The 14,849-nt window shown below is 40.9% G+C and overlaps 1 protein-coding gene and 1 long non-coding RNA gene across 2 annotated transcripts in view; one reads left to right on the top strand and one right to left on the bottom strand.

The window, feature by feature from the left end:
- SLC9A9 (solute carrier family 9 member A9) overlaps positions 1–14,849 on the top strand; it is a 550,188-nt gene that overhangs the window by 311,778 nt on the left and 223,561 nt on the right. The gene's annotated exons all lie outside the window — the stretch shown is intronic.
- The window catches only part of LOC311580320, a 34,565-nt gene that overhangs the window by 13,156 nt on the left and 6,560 nt on the right, over positions 1–14,849 (bottom strand). The gene's annotated exons all lie outside the window — the stretch shown is intronic.

Genomic DNA, 14,849 nt, shown 5'->3' with positions numbered 1-14,849 from the left:
ACTGGAATGGCTACTCCAGCTTGCTTCTTGGGTCCATTTGCTTGGAATACCTTTTTCCAGCTCTTCACTCTGAGATAATGCCTATCTTTATGGCTGAGGTGTGTTTCTTGTATGCAGCAGAATGATGGGTCCTGTTGTCCTATCCATTCTGTCAGACTGTGTCTTTTTATTGGGGAATTGAGGCCATTGATGTTGAAAATATTCATGATGAGTACCTAAACCCCCCAGCTCATATGTAGTCCATAGGTAGCACCGTCTCTTTGTGGGCCCCATAATATGGGGAGTAAGGGGCTACCTCTGACATGGACTCTGGTGCCCACTCGTTAATCATCTCCCCTTGGTAGGGCGGGCCTTGCCAGGCCACAGAGGAAGAGGTTGCAGGCAGTCCAGATGAGATTTGATAGGCTGGGGTCAGATGATAGCGGAGGAGGAGGAGGGTTCCCCTTTCCGAGGAGTAGGGGAGGGGGGATGAGGGAGGGGGGATGGGACTGGGAGGAGATGAGGGAGGGGCGCTACAATCAGGTAAATTAAAAATCAAACAATTTAAATTAAAAAAAAAAAAAGAGTGTCTGGGCACATGATAGAGACAGATAATTGTACATCACCCAACATTTCTGTGGGGGAAAAAAATGTCATACCAGACAATGTTTCCCAGCCCTGAGAGACAGTCCGATTCCAAGTCTAAATACTGGAATCACCGACTCATTAACTTTTCAACTTTTGGCTGGTTTACCATTAATTCTTTTGGGCCTCGGGTTTTCTTATCTGGAAATGAGAGTAACCTGTTACATACAAATACTGTGAGAATTAGAATAATGCAGTAATAGCATGGGATTCAGTACTGGTAACTAGGAGCTGGCCAGATGTTTAACTTCTTTTATTATAATAAAACTCTGGATAATAATAATTAAAAAAAAAAAAGAGTGGTTTGTTTCCCCTAAGAGACTCCCTCAGAGAAAACAAATCTTCATTTGCAAGTAGTTATCAGTTGGAGATAGCTTCTGGGATGGGGATGGAAGCCTGTGACCACTTCACCTCTCAGCTCTAGGACCTCATCTGATGTCGCCCCATGCAGGCCCTGTAAATGCTGCCGCCATCTGTGTGAGTTGATCGTGTGTTAGTCCCATTCTCATGCTGTCTGCCATCCCCTCTGGCTCTCACATTCTTCCCACCTCCTCCTCAACAGAGTTCCCTGAGGCCTGAGAGGAAGGATTTGATTGAGACATCCCATTCAGGCCTGAGGGTTCCAAGATCTCTCTTTCTCTCTCTCTCTCTCTCTCTCTCTCTCTCTCTCTCTCTCTCTCTCCGTCTATCTGTCTGTCTGTCTGTCTCTGTCTCTGTCTATCTGTGTCTCTATCTCTCTGTGTCTCTGTGTCTCTCTGTGTCTCTGTCTCTGTCTCTCTGTCTCTCTGTGTCTCTGTCTCTCTCTGTCTCTCTGTCTCTCTCTCTCTCTCTCTCTCTCTCTCTCTCTCTCTCTCTCTTTCCCCCCATATCTATCTGTGTGTCTCCCCATCTGTTCCCATCTGCTTTGGGAGGAAGCCCCATTGATAATGTCTGAGAAAGACACAGCAGAATGTTGTTAGGAGTGATTTCACAGTGCACTCCTTTAGCACAGTGCTTCTCAACCTTCCTAATGCTGCGACCCTTTAATATAGTTCCTCACGTTGTGGGGACCCACAACCATAATTATTTTTGTTGCTACCTCATAACTGTGGTTTTGCTACTGTTATGTAATGTAATGTAAATCTCTGTGGGGGGTTTTTTCCATTAGTTTTCACCGACCCCCGTGAAAGGGTCATTCGACTCCAAAGGGGTTGTGACCCACAAGTTGAAAGCCACTGGTGTAGTAGGCTTGCTCTCTTTTTACATGCACTTTTGTTGTTTTTCTATCCTTTTGGTTTTAAGCACTGAGCATCCCAGGTGTTAATCTTTGTACTTGCCACGTGATGTCCATACAAGCTCTGAAAAGGATCCTTACTCATTCGAGCTTTATATTCTGCACATGGCTGCTATTCTGTTACTAAATGTGTGTGAGGTTATAAAAAGCTGCTCAATCAGGGGTAAAATGTATTGAGGGTTCACCTCTTGCTCCCTCCAAGAATCTGGGGGGACATCCAGTGTCTATATAAGCTGGTCCCCATTTACCTTTCCAGACTCTGTTCAGTCCCAGAAAACAAAACTCCATAAGCCAAACTACTGAGCCTCCCAGTGATTGCAACTACTGTTAAATAGCCCCAGAGGTTAATGACATGAAGAAAAGGAAAACAGACAAATCAAGAATTGAAAATATACATGATTAATACTTTAAAAACTAAAACATAATAGTAGTGACATGGAGTGGGTATAAAAAAGATGTTAAAAAATGGAAATGTTAAACTGTCTTTCTAAAGCTCACAAATAGACAATTGACTCTATGCACTTTCATCAACACAGAGTTTGAGCCAGCCAGCTAATGGGAAAGTCAAGTAAACTAAAGATTCATTTTTTAAAAAAATCTTTGCCATTTGCTTTCATTTACAATACATAAATGTATATCAATTGGTTAATTTTTTATTACTTTGTGTGTTAGTCAGCTTTCCATTACCTTGGCAAAACACTAAAGTCAATCAACTTATAAACTATAAAAATAGATAGCTTATTTTGCCTCACGTTCTTATTCATGGCCACTTGGCTCTATAGTTGGAGTCTATGTTGGTAAAAGAACACTGTAGGATCATATTACAAATGATGGAATATCTGCTCAAGGGAGCTGAGATGCAGAGAGGAACAGTCAGCCAGTCCCAGTGTCCTCTTCAATGTCACATCCTCAGTTACTTAATTTCTTCCATTAGGTTCCATCCCTCAAATGTTCCATCCATCATCTCCCAATAGCACTGCAGGCTGAGGACCACACCTCTAAACCATGGGCCTTGAGTGGGGGTGGGGGATGGGGGCAGTGGGGGCGGGATTTCAGATATCAGCAACAACCAAAGGCAAGATTTGTTTCAAGCAGCTGCTTTTTCAATATTCAATTTCTAACTTGCCTTTATTACACAAAACACCCCCCCCAAAAAAAAATATCAACCAGAATGTCTAGCTTTATTTCTCTCACTTTAGGTATGATCCAAAAGCTAGACATTGGCAAAATAATATAAACTAAGATTGCTCTATATTTAAATACGCAACATTTTACAGCTGTCTTGCTTGCTGCTCATTTAGCAGCATTTGCTAAGCAGCTTAATCGTGTCGTCTTCTGACATGTTTAATTTAGTTCTGTAAAAAAAAAAAAAAAAGTCAGCTCTCCCGCACGCTCATTTTTAATAAATCGATATAACCAAATACACCATTACTTATGTAAAACGCAAGGCAGAGGTAACAAGGGCTGAGCAGTTCTGTCAGTAAAATGCTTGTCTTGCAGCCGTGGAGACCTGTGTTTGAACCCCAAAACTCATAGAACAAAAATCAGAGTGTTATAGTGCATGCATGTCATGCTGGGGTAGAAGGAGGAAGAAGGGGGCCAGGGATAGGCCAACACATGGAGCTATGCCAGACCGCCAACCTAGCTCACCAGGGTGCTCCAGGCCAGTGAGAGATGAACTCCAAACACATGGTGGGCAGCACCCGAGGAATGACACTATAGAGTGTTCTCTGGTCTCTACATGCTTGTGGACATGTGTACAAATGCACACATACAAACATGCGTGCACACAAATGGGTAGAATTAAAATGAGTCAGACATGCATAGAGTGAACAAAGTTAAGCACAGCTCTCATGATGGGGGAAATGAAAGGCACTGTGGACCTGGTGGGAACCTTACTGGTGGTCCGTGTCTGGCTCGCATGATGCAGGAGTCAGTAACACGTTCCACGGAAGCTGTGGAGGCTTAATTTCAGATGCAGACTATTTCCCATCACACAAGCCAGTGATGTGTTTAGCATGCAGAGTACCTTCTGATAATTATCCTAAATCCACATATATCCAAAAGAAATTTCTAAGAGACCCTTGTGTGTTAACACTGACGAGCCTAAATATAAAAATAAAATTGTCCATCAAGTCAACAAAACAAGTCTACGATAAAGCTCTCCTCCAGGGCTGATTTATGCATGCGAGTTTTTATGTGAATATAGAACTGCCTTCCCCAGAAACAAAGTGAAAGACCTTCATATGCTGTAATAATTCATAATTTTTGACACTTTTTCTATATCGTAGAAGGCTGCAATAGCTGTAGTTCTAAGAGGCTCTCCATAGAGAAGCTTTATAAATCTCACTGAAAAAGAAAGCTCAATGAAGTTAACGGGTACAAAATAAGAATTTTTCTGGAGTTCAACGTAAGCACTGATGACCTAACCTCTCTGTGTCTTAACTGTGTGCTACCAAGGACCGAGTCAAGCAAACCTAATTTTCATCAGCTATTGATTTATTAGAAGCCGTGCCTTCATAAAAATCATTTGGTAGTGGTTCTCCAGATGAATGGCATTATCCAAATGTCATATTTTTCTATCTTTTATTTCCATTGATTTCTCTGACTTATAAAGACTCTTTCACAGTTTCTACTTTCTCACCAGGCCCAGCAGAATCAATGTTCTGCTCTTGGCTCCTGGCCGTCTATTGAATGCCTTTCTATGGTCTATTCTGCCAGAGTTAAAAAATTGAACTCGGAATCTGCTGAACAATAATGATAATTTTTAACCCTTTGCCTGTAGCTTTTCATTTCCTTACAACCAAATCGATGAACTCTCTAGCCACCTAGAGAACAAATGTTAAGAAAATGAATATCATTCTTTACATTTGGTATAAAGTTGAGTGTTGTATAAATTTAAGATTTATATAAAACTAAGATTTATATGAAATTTAAGAGCACATTTAAAGACCTCAAAAAAAAATATCAGTGCCTCCTCCTAATTGTGAAATGTTTTCTCCCTTGTTTTGTTAAAACTGGACCCCCATGAAAAAATTTGACAGAAAATCTGGCCAAGTTAATAGTAAATTAGTTTAATTAATATTCATATTAATATAGAAATAAAAACTGTCCAAAGGAAGATAAAATAATTTTTCTGTAAAGTTCTAGTGCCTGGTATAGTATTTATGAGTAGGTAAAATTATCTGCTTTAGAAAGTTTGCCCATAGGAATTTGAATATGACAAATGTATTAGTATAAATGATAGTGCTCATTAAGAATAAAACAACACAAAACAAGTTCAATGATGCTACAAGTTAAGTGCTACTTCACACCCAGGCTTCAAATTGCACTGCAGAACACTGGAGGCAAAGCTTATACAAATGATTCCAGTGTTTCCTATTGATATGGACAACGTAAAGCATTCCAGTGTGGAAGAAGCCGCTCAGGAAACAGCACTGAATAATGGCCTAAAATGTAGATGTTTTAGTTTACAGTATTTTAATCAAGGAAGTAGGATTGTGTAGAGACAAAATGCAGCATGTGGAGTCTGGGCTAAGCGTTTGATTCCACAAGAGCACATAGTTGTCATGGCGACCAGACCCCCAGCCGTGTCTTAGGTGACTCTCATTCAGATGGATGACAAGAGCAGGCATGGTGATTCCATATGAAAGCCTACGAAGGGATATCACTAAAAAGCCTTCCTTCTTGTGTTGTCATGGACTGCATGGCTCTACTCTACCCTTCTTATTCATGGGCTGAAATTGGAATCCCCAATGTAATTGGTATTTGGAGATGGGAACAGTTGGGGAGGGGGAGTTCATGGCTCCCTGTTCATGATGAGATTTGCTTCTTCTCTCACTGTGAGAGTTTATGAGAAGACAGTCATCCAAACCCAAGACAAGGAGCCTCTCCTCCTCAGACTCTGGTCCACGTGCTCCTTGACCTCAAATTTCCCACCCTTCAAGCTTGACAGGCATAAGCATTTGCTGTTGAAGCCGCCCAGGCTGTGATACATTTGTTACAGCAGGCCAGACTGACCAGTGTGCATCATACAGTGCCCCAATGCAGGACTTCACCGTAGGCTAATGAGGCAGATGTAAGATACAGAAGCAGTGTACTACAGCTAGAGAAAATGATGACGTGTCAAAGTAGATGCCTCAGAACAAATACTGCTTCTCCGATGGGGGAGACTGATGGAGAAGTTCTGCCTGTAGCAAGGGAATAGGGGATAGTTATCTCAATTTTACTACATACCTAAAACTACTCTTAAAATAGCCCCAGAGCCTTACACACAAGATGAATAGAAATATAATAATTAAATGGGGAAGGGTAAAAAAAAAAAAGGAGTAGAAGCCTTTTAAAAATTAGTAATGTGTGAAATTTTCATACTAGTGCCTAATATTAATATCACTGCATTTCTTCATTTATTGAGTGACTTTTTTTAAAGCACAATCTAATTTTTGCAAAAAAAAATATATTGTTTCAACTCAGTAATTTTCTTTACCTAGTATTTATTGGAGAAACCACAGGAAAACTAATTATGTTATTCTGCAACTTTGTTTTTCCCGGAGCCAGTGCTGTCAGTTTGCTGGTAAGTGGCTTCTCTAGAGGAAGTATCTGAATGGATCCTTGTTACCCTAGCACCCCCACACCCAAACACACACACACACACACACACACACACACACACACACACACATGCACAAAGAGAGAGACTCACACACATTCACTTACACACAGACACACACTCACAGACACAGACATACACACACATACACACAGAGAGAGTCATACACACATTCACTCACACACACACAGACTCACACACACATACACACAGGCACAGAGAGAGAGAGAGAGAGAGAGAGAGAGAGAGAGAGAGAGAGAGATTCACTCACACAGACTCACAGACACAGACACAGACATACACACACACACACACACACACACACACACACACACACACAGCCTCAGTGATGTTCTAGACTCTAGGCCCTGCCTGCCAACTACAGCCCTCAGCAAAATATTTATTTCCTAGACTATGAACTGTTGAATAAAAAGGTCAGTCGCCTATTATAGAATTGGCTCTTGCTTTTATGTATTCTGAGCAAAATCCTCTCTCCTGCCAGAGCCAAGTAGGACAAAACAAAAAGATGCTCCAGGTAACTTATTCTCCATGGGCCAAAAGGATATAAGTAGAGAAACAGGCAACATAATTAAGTGGTACATTTCATCTGAACCCAAGGAAGAGTTTCTAGGCGTTATATAGCCACAAGCTACTTTTTGCTTCTTATGTAGCATAGTGATTTGAATAAGAATAGCCCCATATATTTATTTCATGCTTGGTCTCCAGTTGATGAGCCTTTTTTGTTGTTGTTGTTGTTGTTGTTTGTTTTTCGAGACAGGGTCTCTCTGTGTAGCCTTGGCTGTCCTAGACTCACTTTATAGACCAGGCTGGCCTCGAACTCACAGCGATCCGCCTGCCTCTGCCTCCCAAGTGCTGGGATTAAAGGCGTGCGCCACCACCGCCCGGCTGAGCCTTTTGTTTTTTTTAAAGGATTGTTGAAGAAGCTGTGCATGAGGGGTGGGCACACCATTCACAGCATGCCCCCTTTCTCTGCCTCGTGGTTGTTGTATCATGATTTAAGAACTTAGCTTTGCTCCAGCACCGTTCCTTCCTTCCTGTTGCCGTGCTCCCCACCTTGATGGTCTGCCATGATGGTCACAGACAGAGACAGTAAGCCCAAATAAACTCTTTCTTCTATAAGTTGCCTTGGCTATAGTGTTTCATCCCACTAATAGAAGAGTTACTAAGAGAAAAAGGTCATGAGGTTTCTGCCTTCAGCCATAGTCCATTACAGACTGAGCAGTGTACTCACAAGAGTGTTGGCAAAATTAAGAATTGGGTAGATGTCTGGACTCTAAGCAGATCGACTTTGTCTGAAATCTTATCATACTAAGGCGTACATGAATGAATGCTTACATCGAAATAGATCTAAGGCCACTTTTATATTGCAACCAATATTTCTGATCCATACCATCAGAATATGGATGTTGTGAAGCCGGAAACTTAAAAAGTACCCGTGATGGTATCATAACCTAAATATGAACCTACAGAACCCTATACTTCGATTAAAAAAAAGAAAGAAAGAGAAAGTTACAAGTACAAAAACCCCCAGAAATGAGAATATCACTATCAGTGTTTAATGGCTAAAGTAATTTAGCAAATTGAAAGAAAGCAAGCTTCCCCTTAAGTTATAAGCTTGCGGATTTCAAGAGAACCTGGCTACAGTGGTTGTTCACTATTTATTCAGTTTAATGAAACCTAATTCCTTGAAGTTGTAACTACATTTATTTCCTATATTAACTTTACTGGCTTAATGATGCCTATTCATCTTCCTAAAATGTGTTTTGTTGTCTTTTTATAGGCTGGGCTTTTGAAGGAGCCGTGAAGGGCTTTTGTTTCTGTTTTTGTTTCTGTTTTTTTGTTTTTTTGTTTTTTTTTAAAAGTAAAATTAGGTTTAGAGAAGACAATGAAATGCAGCGGGTGAGAGAGGGCTAAGTAGTAAGCAGGAGTGCAGGGACGGCTCCAAACAAAGAAGCAGTATGACAAGGGCTTATGCAGTATACGACAGGAAAGAGACACTCTCAGTGACTTGCCCAACTTTTAAACTGTGGGCCAGGGCCCCACATGGGGGCATAGATAAGTGTGAGGGTCACAAATAAATGTGGCATTAGTATCAGGTTTCTGATCATTCAACAACCAAAACTTAATACAAAGTGAAGTACACAATGAGGCCAGATGTTTCTGGAAGCATTCATCCCAGTAAAACTGTGCAGCTCCATTGCTGCCTTGGTAGCGTTGTGCAGCTCCGCTGTGGCCTTGGTAACATTGTGCAGCTCCATTGCAGCCTCAGTAGCATTGTGCGGCTCCATTGCAGCCTCAGTAGCATTGTGCAGCTCCATTGCAGCCTCAGTAGCATTGTGCAGCTCCATTGCAGCCTCTGAAGCATTGTGCAGCTCCACTATGGCCTTGATAGCATTGTGCAGCTCCATTGCAACCTCAGTAGCATTGTGCAGCTCCACTGCGGCCTTGGTAGCATTGTGCAGCTCCACTGTGGCCTTGGTAGCATTGTGCAGCTCTACTGCAGCCTCGGTAGCATTGTGCAGCTCCACTGCGGCCTTGGTAGCATTGTGCAGCTCCACTGTGGCCTTGGTAGCATTGTGCAGCTCCACTGCAACCTTGGTTCTAAACACTTGGCACACCCTTTGCACTGAGCATGCCTCAAACCAGGCAATCCAACCATGCTGCCTGAAGCCCTTGTTCTCAGTTTCAAGAATATTATACATTATGAACTGCGCCTTAGAAATATAATGATGTAATTACAGAAAATAAAGATGTGGTGTTTCCCTGCCACCAACATCTATGTATGTCAAATTACTGTATCTTTGGATTGTATTGTGTTATAGTATAGATTTTAAAACTGCTGTTTGAGTTGCTGACTTGAGTTTCTTTAAAAAAAATTTCATTCAATAAATTTTGGCTTGAAATTAAGACAAGATTTCCAGCAATTTATGAATGGGCTCTAAGTATTTCTGTATTCTGTATTGTACAGATGTAAAATGACATTCTCAGCACTGACGATTATAAACGTCCCATTGTTGATCGATTCTGAAAATGCTGAAGGTGCTCTTCATCCTGCAGTTTCAAATCTTCAGCCAAGACTTAGTCCCTTACATGAGACTGAACAAGCACATTCATCGACTTATATGCAGGACTGCTTTAATCTTTCTGTGCTCAAGTAAAGTAGACGTCAAAGAACTGTTTTAAAATCCATTCCCGTATGGATTACCTGTATTGCATTTTATATACCTATGTTGTGTTCAAAGTCCTGTAAAACGTCTTGTGTGGAAAGCGATCACAAGCAGAGAAGCCTAAGAGGTCCCATCGGAAGCACAGTGGAGGTCTAGAGTTTCTCTGAGTGAAGAATGATGAGTCAGAAAGGCTCATCCAGAGGGAGATAAATCTTCAAGCCAGCAAGAGATTAGTTTCCTCTTATGTGGTGTTTGGGGTATAAAGGGTTGGCGGCTATGGATGGATGGATGTAACAGAGAGAATAAGTATCTGTTGCCCAAAGTCACCCTTCCTTAATCATCCTTTGTTAATAGACAAAAGGGGCTGGAGTGAAGGCTCAGAGGTTAAGAGCACTGGTTGCTCTTGTAAAGGTCCTGAGTTCAATTCCCAGCAACCACATGGTGGCTCACAACCATCTATAATGAGTTCTGGTGCCCTTTTCTGGCATGCAGGTGTACATGTAGGCAAAGCACTATGTACATAATAATAAATAAACCTTTTTTAAAAAAAGAAAAGACATGCCTCTCAAACTCTGAAGTACCGTAAGTTCTCACTATGGTGTAGCATCATGCTACCAGACCCTGGACTACCTCGGGGAAGCCACACAGTTTGCAGAAGTAGGCTAGGCCTTGGACTACACTCATGATAGCTCCCTTTATGGTGGTCCTATGTTTAACTTGAACAACTATTTCCATGCCTTTTGATGCAGCCTCCTCAGCTGTAAAGTGGGAGCAATCATGTCACAGGATCATGGTGCAGGTCCTTACAACATAACTTGCTTAGAAATAACCTTAAAGTCTTTAACATCTTCCAGCCCATTGATTCCTACAAACATTGGAGTTTCTTCAGCATTGTAATTATTTTTGAAGTATTAATACTGTTCTTAAGGAAAGCTTTCCAGTGAGTGTACTTTGCCAGCATATAACTAAGAATTTTCACCGTCATGAGAAAGACCTTGCACTGTGGGAAAGAAGGTACCACTAGGAAAGACCTTCATGACATCTCATCTCTTTTGCCATGACCACAGGATAACTGGGCCACTTTGGCAAAATTCCTCTGTATGTAAAGCTAAGCAATTATAAAATACTCTTGAACTCAACTGTATATTTTCAATACTTCACTATAATGACCATAAGTTCCACAGTGCAGGGATTTAAAAAAAATCACTTATGCTACAATTTGTTCAAAGTAGAAGACACGCACTCAACGGTACTTACTACTGAACTCTGAAATGTTTTCTACAGAAAGCTCCAGTGAGTCCATAGTACAGTGCATAAGGGACTTGCCATGTACCTTGAGGTCCTAAGGTCCGTCCCCAAACCCATGTTTGCACAGGAGGGTGGAGGCTGGATGACCCTTGAGGCTTGCTGGGCATCCAGCCTAATTGACTCAAGTCCCAGTGAAGGGACCTGCCTCCAAAATGAAGCAGTAAGCTCCTGAGGAACAATACCTGAAGTTGATCTTTCACTTTCATACGCACATACATGTATATCATCACACACACATGCACACACACACACACACACACACACACACACACACACACGCATGGGGTGGGGAACAGAGGATGGGGACAGAGAGAGAGAAGAACTCTCAGTGAAGAAAATAGACAAATTTTCTAAATAATTTTTAAAAATACATTAATTCTTGAATAAAATTCTAGAGAAAATAAGATAACATTTCTAGTCTTTATTTTATCTTTACTGCAATTCATTCTGCAGACCCTTTCATGTCCTGGCACTGTGCTGGTTAGAACTTTTTTGTCGATTTGTTACAAACTAGAGTTGCCTAGAAAAAAAAGGAACCTCGCCTGACAAATTGCCTCCATGCGACTGGCCTGTGGGGACATTTTCTTGATTAATGTGGCAGAGGCCAGCCCACTGAAGATGGTGCCACTCCAGGCAGGTTGTATAAAATATGGGCCTTGTATTTTAAAAGTGGGCCCTTGGTTGTATAAAATATGTGAACTGAGCAAGCCACAGAAAGTAAGCCAGTAAGTAGCTTTCCTCAAAAGTTGGTCTCCTGCTTGAGTTGCTGCCCTGACTTCTCTCAGTCATGATCTGGGATGGGCATGGGTAAGCCAAATGAGCTCCTTCCTCCCCTGGTAGGTCTTGGTCAATGTTTTAGCACAGCAACAGAAAGCAAGCTAGAATACCCAGTGTGGCGGTTTGGGTAGGTATAGCCCCATAGACTCACGTGTCTGAATGCTTGGCCATAGGGAGTGGCACTGTTAAGAGGCATGGCCTTGTTGAAGTAGATGTGGCCTTGTAGGAGGACGTGTGTCACTACAGAGGTGGGCTTTGAGGTCTCCTGTGCTCAAGCTACTCCTAGTGTGATGCATAGTCTCTCCTTGCTGCCTACGGATCAAGATGGAGAACTCTCAGCTCCTTCTCCAGCACCGTATCTGCCTGATTCTGCCGTACTTCCCACCGTGATGATAATGGACTAAACCTCTGAGACTGTAAGCCAGCCCCGATTAAATGTCTTCCTCTGTAAGAGCTGCCTTGGTCATGGTGTCTCTTCACAGCAATGAAATCCTAACTAAGACCCCCCAGTCAAAATGAATTTCGGTCTTTCTTTAGAGAAGCACATGAAACTCACTAGATTCCCTTAAACTGTCCTAATGCCTAAGTGACATTGAGGAATTCATCAATTTAAATTAATATTTAATATTTGTGTATTTAAATTAATATTCATTAATTAGGTTATTCTGAGCTGTGTAAAATTTCTCCACATGAATCATGATAGTGTGATCAAATATCATTCTTTGAAACAAGTGGGAAAATGTCTGTGAGGATTAGTGACTAATATATTTCATAAAACAGGCGACTTCTTAAGTCCTTAGTAAGTATATGGTAAATAACTCCTGCCAATCTGCGTGTTGTCTAGTAAGTGCTCATAGAACGCGGTTTGCTGGGTGTATTTGTTGCTCAATGGACCCTGGGAATGGCTGCCCTGAGCTTCCAGGGTGTTTAAGCATCCTGTCCTCTTAGCAGTTGTATGGTTTCCTGCTCTTGTTGGCACTGCTGCCTGCTTCTCCTCCCCTGACGAATAGTTCTGTTCGGCGGTGCAGATTTCTTTTAACCTGGTCATCTCCAAAAATGTACACACTGTGAATACATGCAGACAAAATAAATATTGTTTGTTAGACCGACAAATAAAAAGTCGAGTCAAGTTTTTTTCACTGACTCTGGGTAGGAAGGGACCTAAGTTAGAGGTTCCATTGAATTACAGGTTGACTAGCTTGAGATTTGTTTCTCATGTTGATATTAGTGGCTTTGGGGTGAAGGTTTTTTTTTTTAATTTTTATTTGTTCATTAATTTTTGGATAAATTGACCAGTAATTCCAGTTCTTCGGCGACTGACTTACCTGAGGCCTGGCTCAGACAGTGACGTTTTAATAGTCAAATTGGATTTGACTGATGAGGGGCCCGCTGTAGAATCCCTTTTGAAACATCTTTAGGAGGTTTTGCATGTGAAACAAAATTGAATTCACCCACAGATTTTCATTAAGTGCCTCAAGAAGGAAATAATTACAATGCCTGTTCATTCAGCCCATGATGTTGCGTGCTAGAGCCAGACGCAGCACTGCTAATCAGCGTGGCTGCCTTGCTATTAAAGGAACCTTTTTAAAATGCTAACAACCATCACAATTTAACATAAGTGAATCTATCAGATTGTCAAAGGTTTTTAAAAATTGATAAAAATGAATGTTGGCAGCAGTGTGGAGAGATGGGTACCCTCTACAGCATGAGCAGAGATGCAAATTGCCTCATTCTTTCTGAAGGGCAGGCTGGTGGGATGCTTAAAACGGAAAATTAATGTAGCTCCACTGACAGAGAGGCCCATGTCAGGAAATTTACCTGGAGAGTAATCACCCACCAGGGAGAGAAGGCTGTGCAAAGATGCTCTGGGCAGCATTGTTTATAAGTGAAAAGATCTGAAAATAACCAGGGGTATGGTTAGCAGTACAGTGATGTCAAATTTGGCAGGAGAAAAGATACAGAGGGACGGACTGCGCAGCACCCTCAAATTCAGTTGGATGGAAAGAGGCTTTTGAAGTACTATTGAGTTATCTATACAAATATAAATATCACTGACGTTATCTATATAAAATGTGCTCAAAATCACACATTGCTACATATGTTGATTATACGGCTGTGCTTAGATGAATGGAGAGATCACTGAAACAGACATTCTGCAGAAAGATAAATGCTGTTGTGTTGCTGTGTCTTTCTCTATGCTGGAAAACAGTTTTTAAATAAAGTAGCAAGTACACTAGAAACAGATGAGGGTGCCTGGTAACTTCTCAATAATACAGAAATATGGGCTGGCAACGCTAAAGGAAGCAAATGCCTGGAAAGATTTATATTCTACTTTAATGTGTTGGTTCTAATTTCATTTAATTTTTCAAACTATGAAAGTAATAGATTCCTAGTAAAATAAATTAAGGTAACTCTCCACAAAATGTGTGTGTGTGTGTGTTATGTGAATACATTCAGTTGGATACAAAGATACTATGTATTTCTTCAATTTCTCTTTTATTACTTAACTGAATTCCCTGAAATATATACCATTATATTAATGTATCATTAGTTAACTATCTTATGAATTTATTTATTTGACAGTTTCATATGCATATATAGAGACATTTAATAATTTCCATCCCACTATCCTCCTCATTCTTTCTTCATCTAGTGTTGAAGCTATTCTCCTCCCCAAAAACTCTCTCTCCCACTCTCACACCTTTTTTGGTTTTTCTTATGTTTGCTTGTTTAGCGTTTATAATAGTTCTTGATTAAACATTACATACAAAATCACAGATGACTTATTGATTAACTCACAGTTGGGTTTGCCTTTTTCATAAAAATTTCTGGAGTGTATTTGAGAACCACAAGCAAGTTAGGAATCATTTCATTATCATTTTCTTCCCCTGCATTGTGAGACAACTTTAAAGAAGTCAAGAATAACAAACACTAGCAATAAATGGATATCAATGCCTGCAGATACAGAGGCGAACAGCTGTGATGCTGATGCAAGGCTAAGGGAAACAAGCATTTAATATCTGATGTTTTGATATGTTCTTTCTTTTCTCTGAATTAGCCAGCTTATACT

Source organism: Acomys minous (assembly GCF_964271855.1).
Source record: "Acomys minous genome assembly, chromosome: 13".
NCBI lineage: Eukaryota > Metazoa > Chordata > Mammalia > Rodentia > Muridae > Acomys > Acomys minous.
Note: the sequence above shows the minus strand (reverse complement) of the source record. Positions and strands in the feature narration are given on the sequence as shown.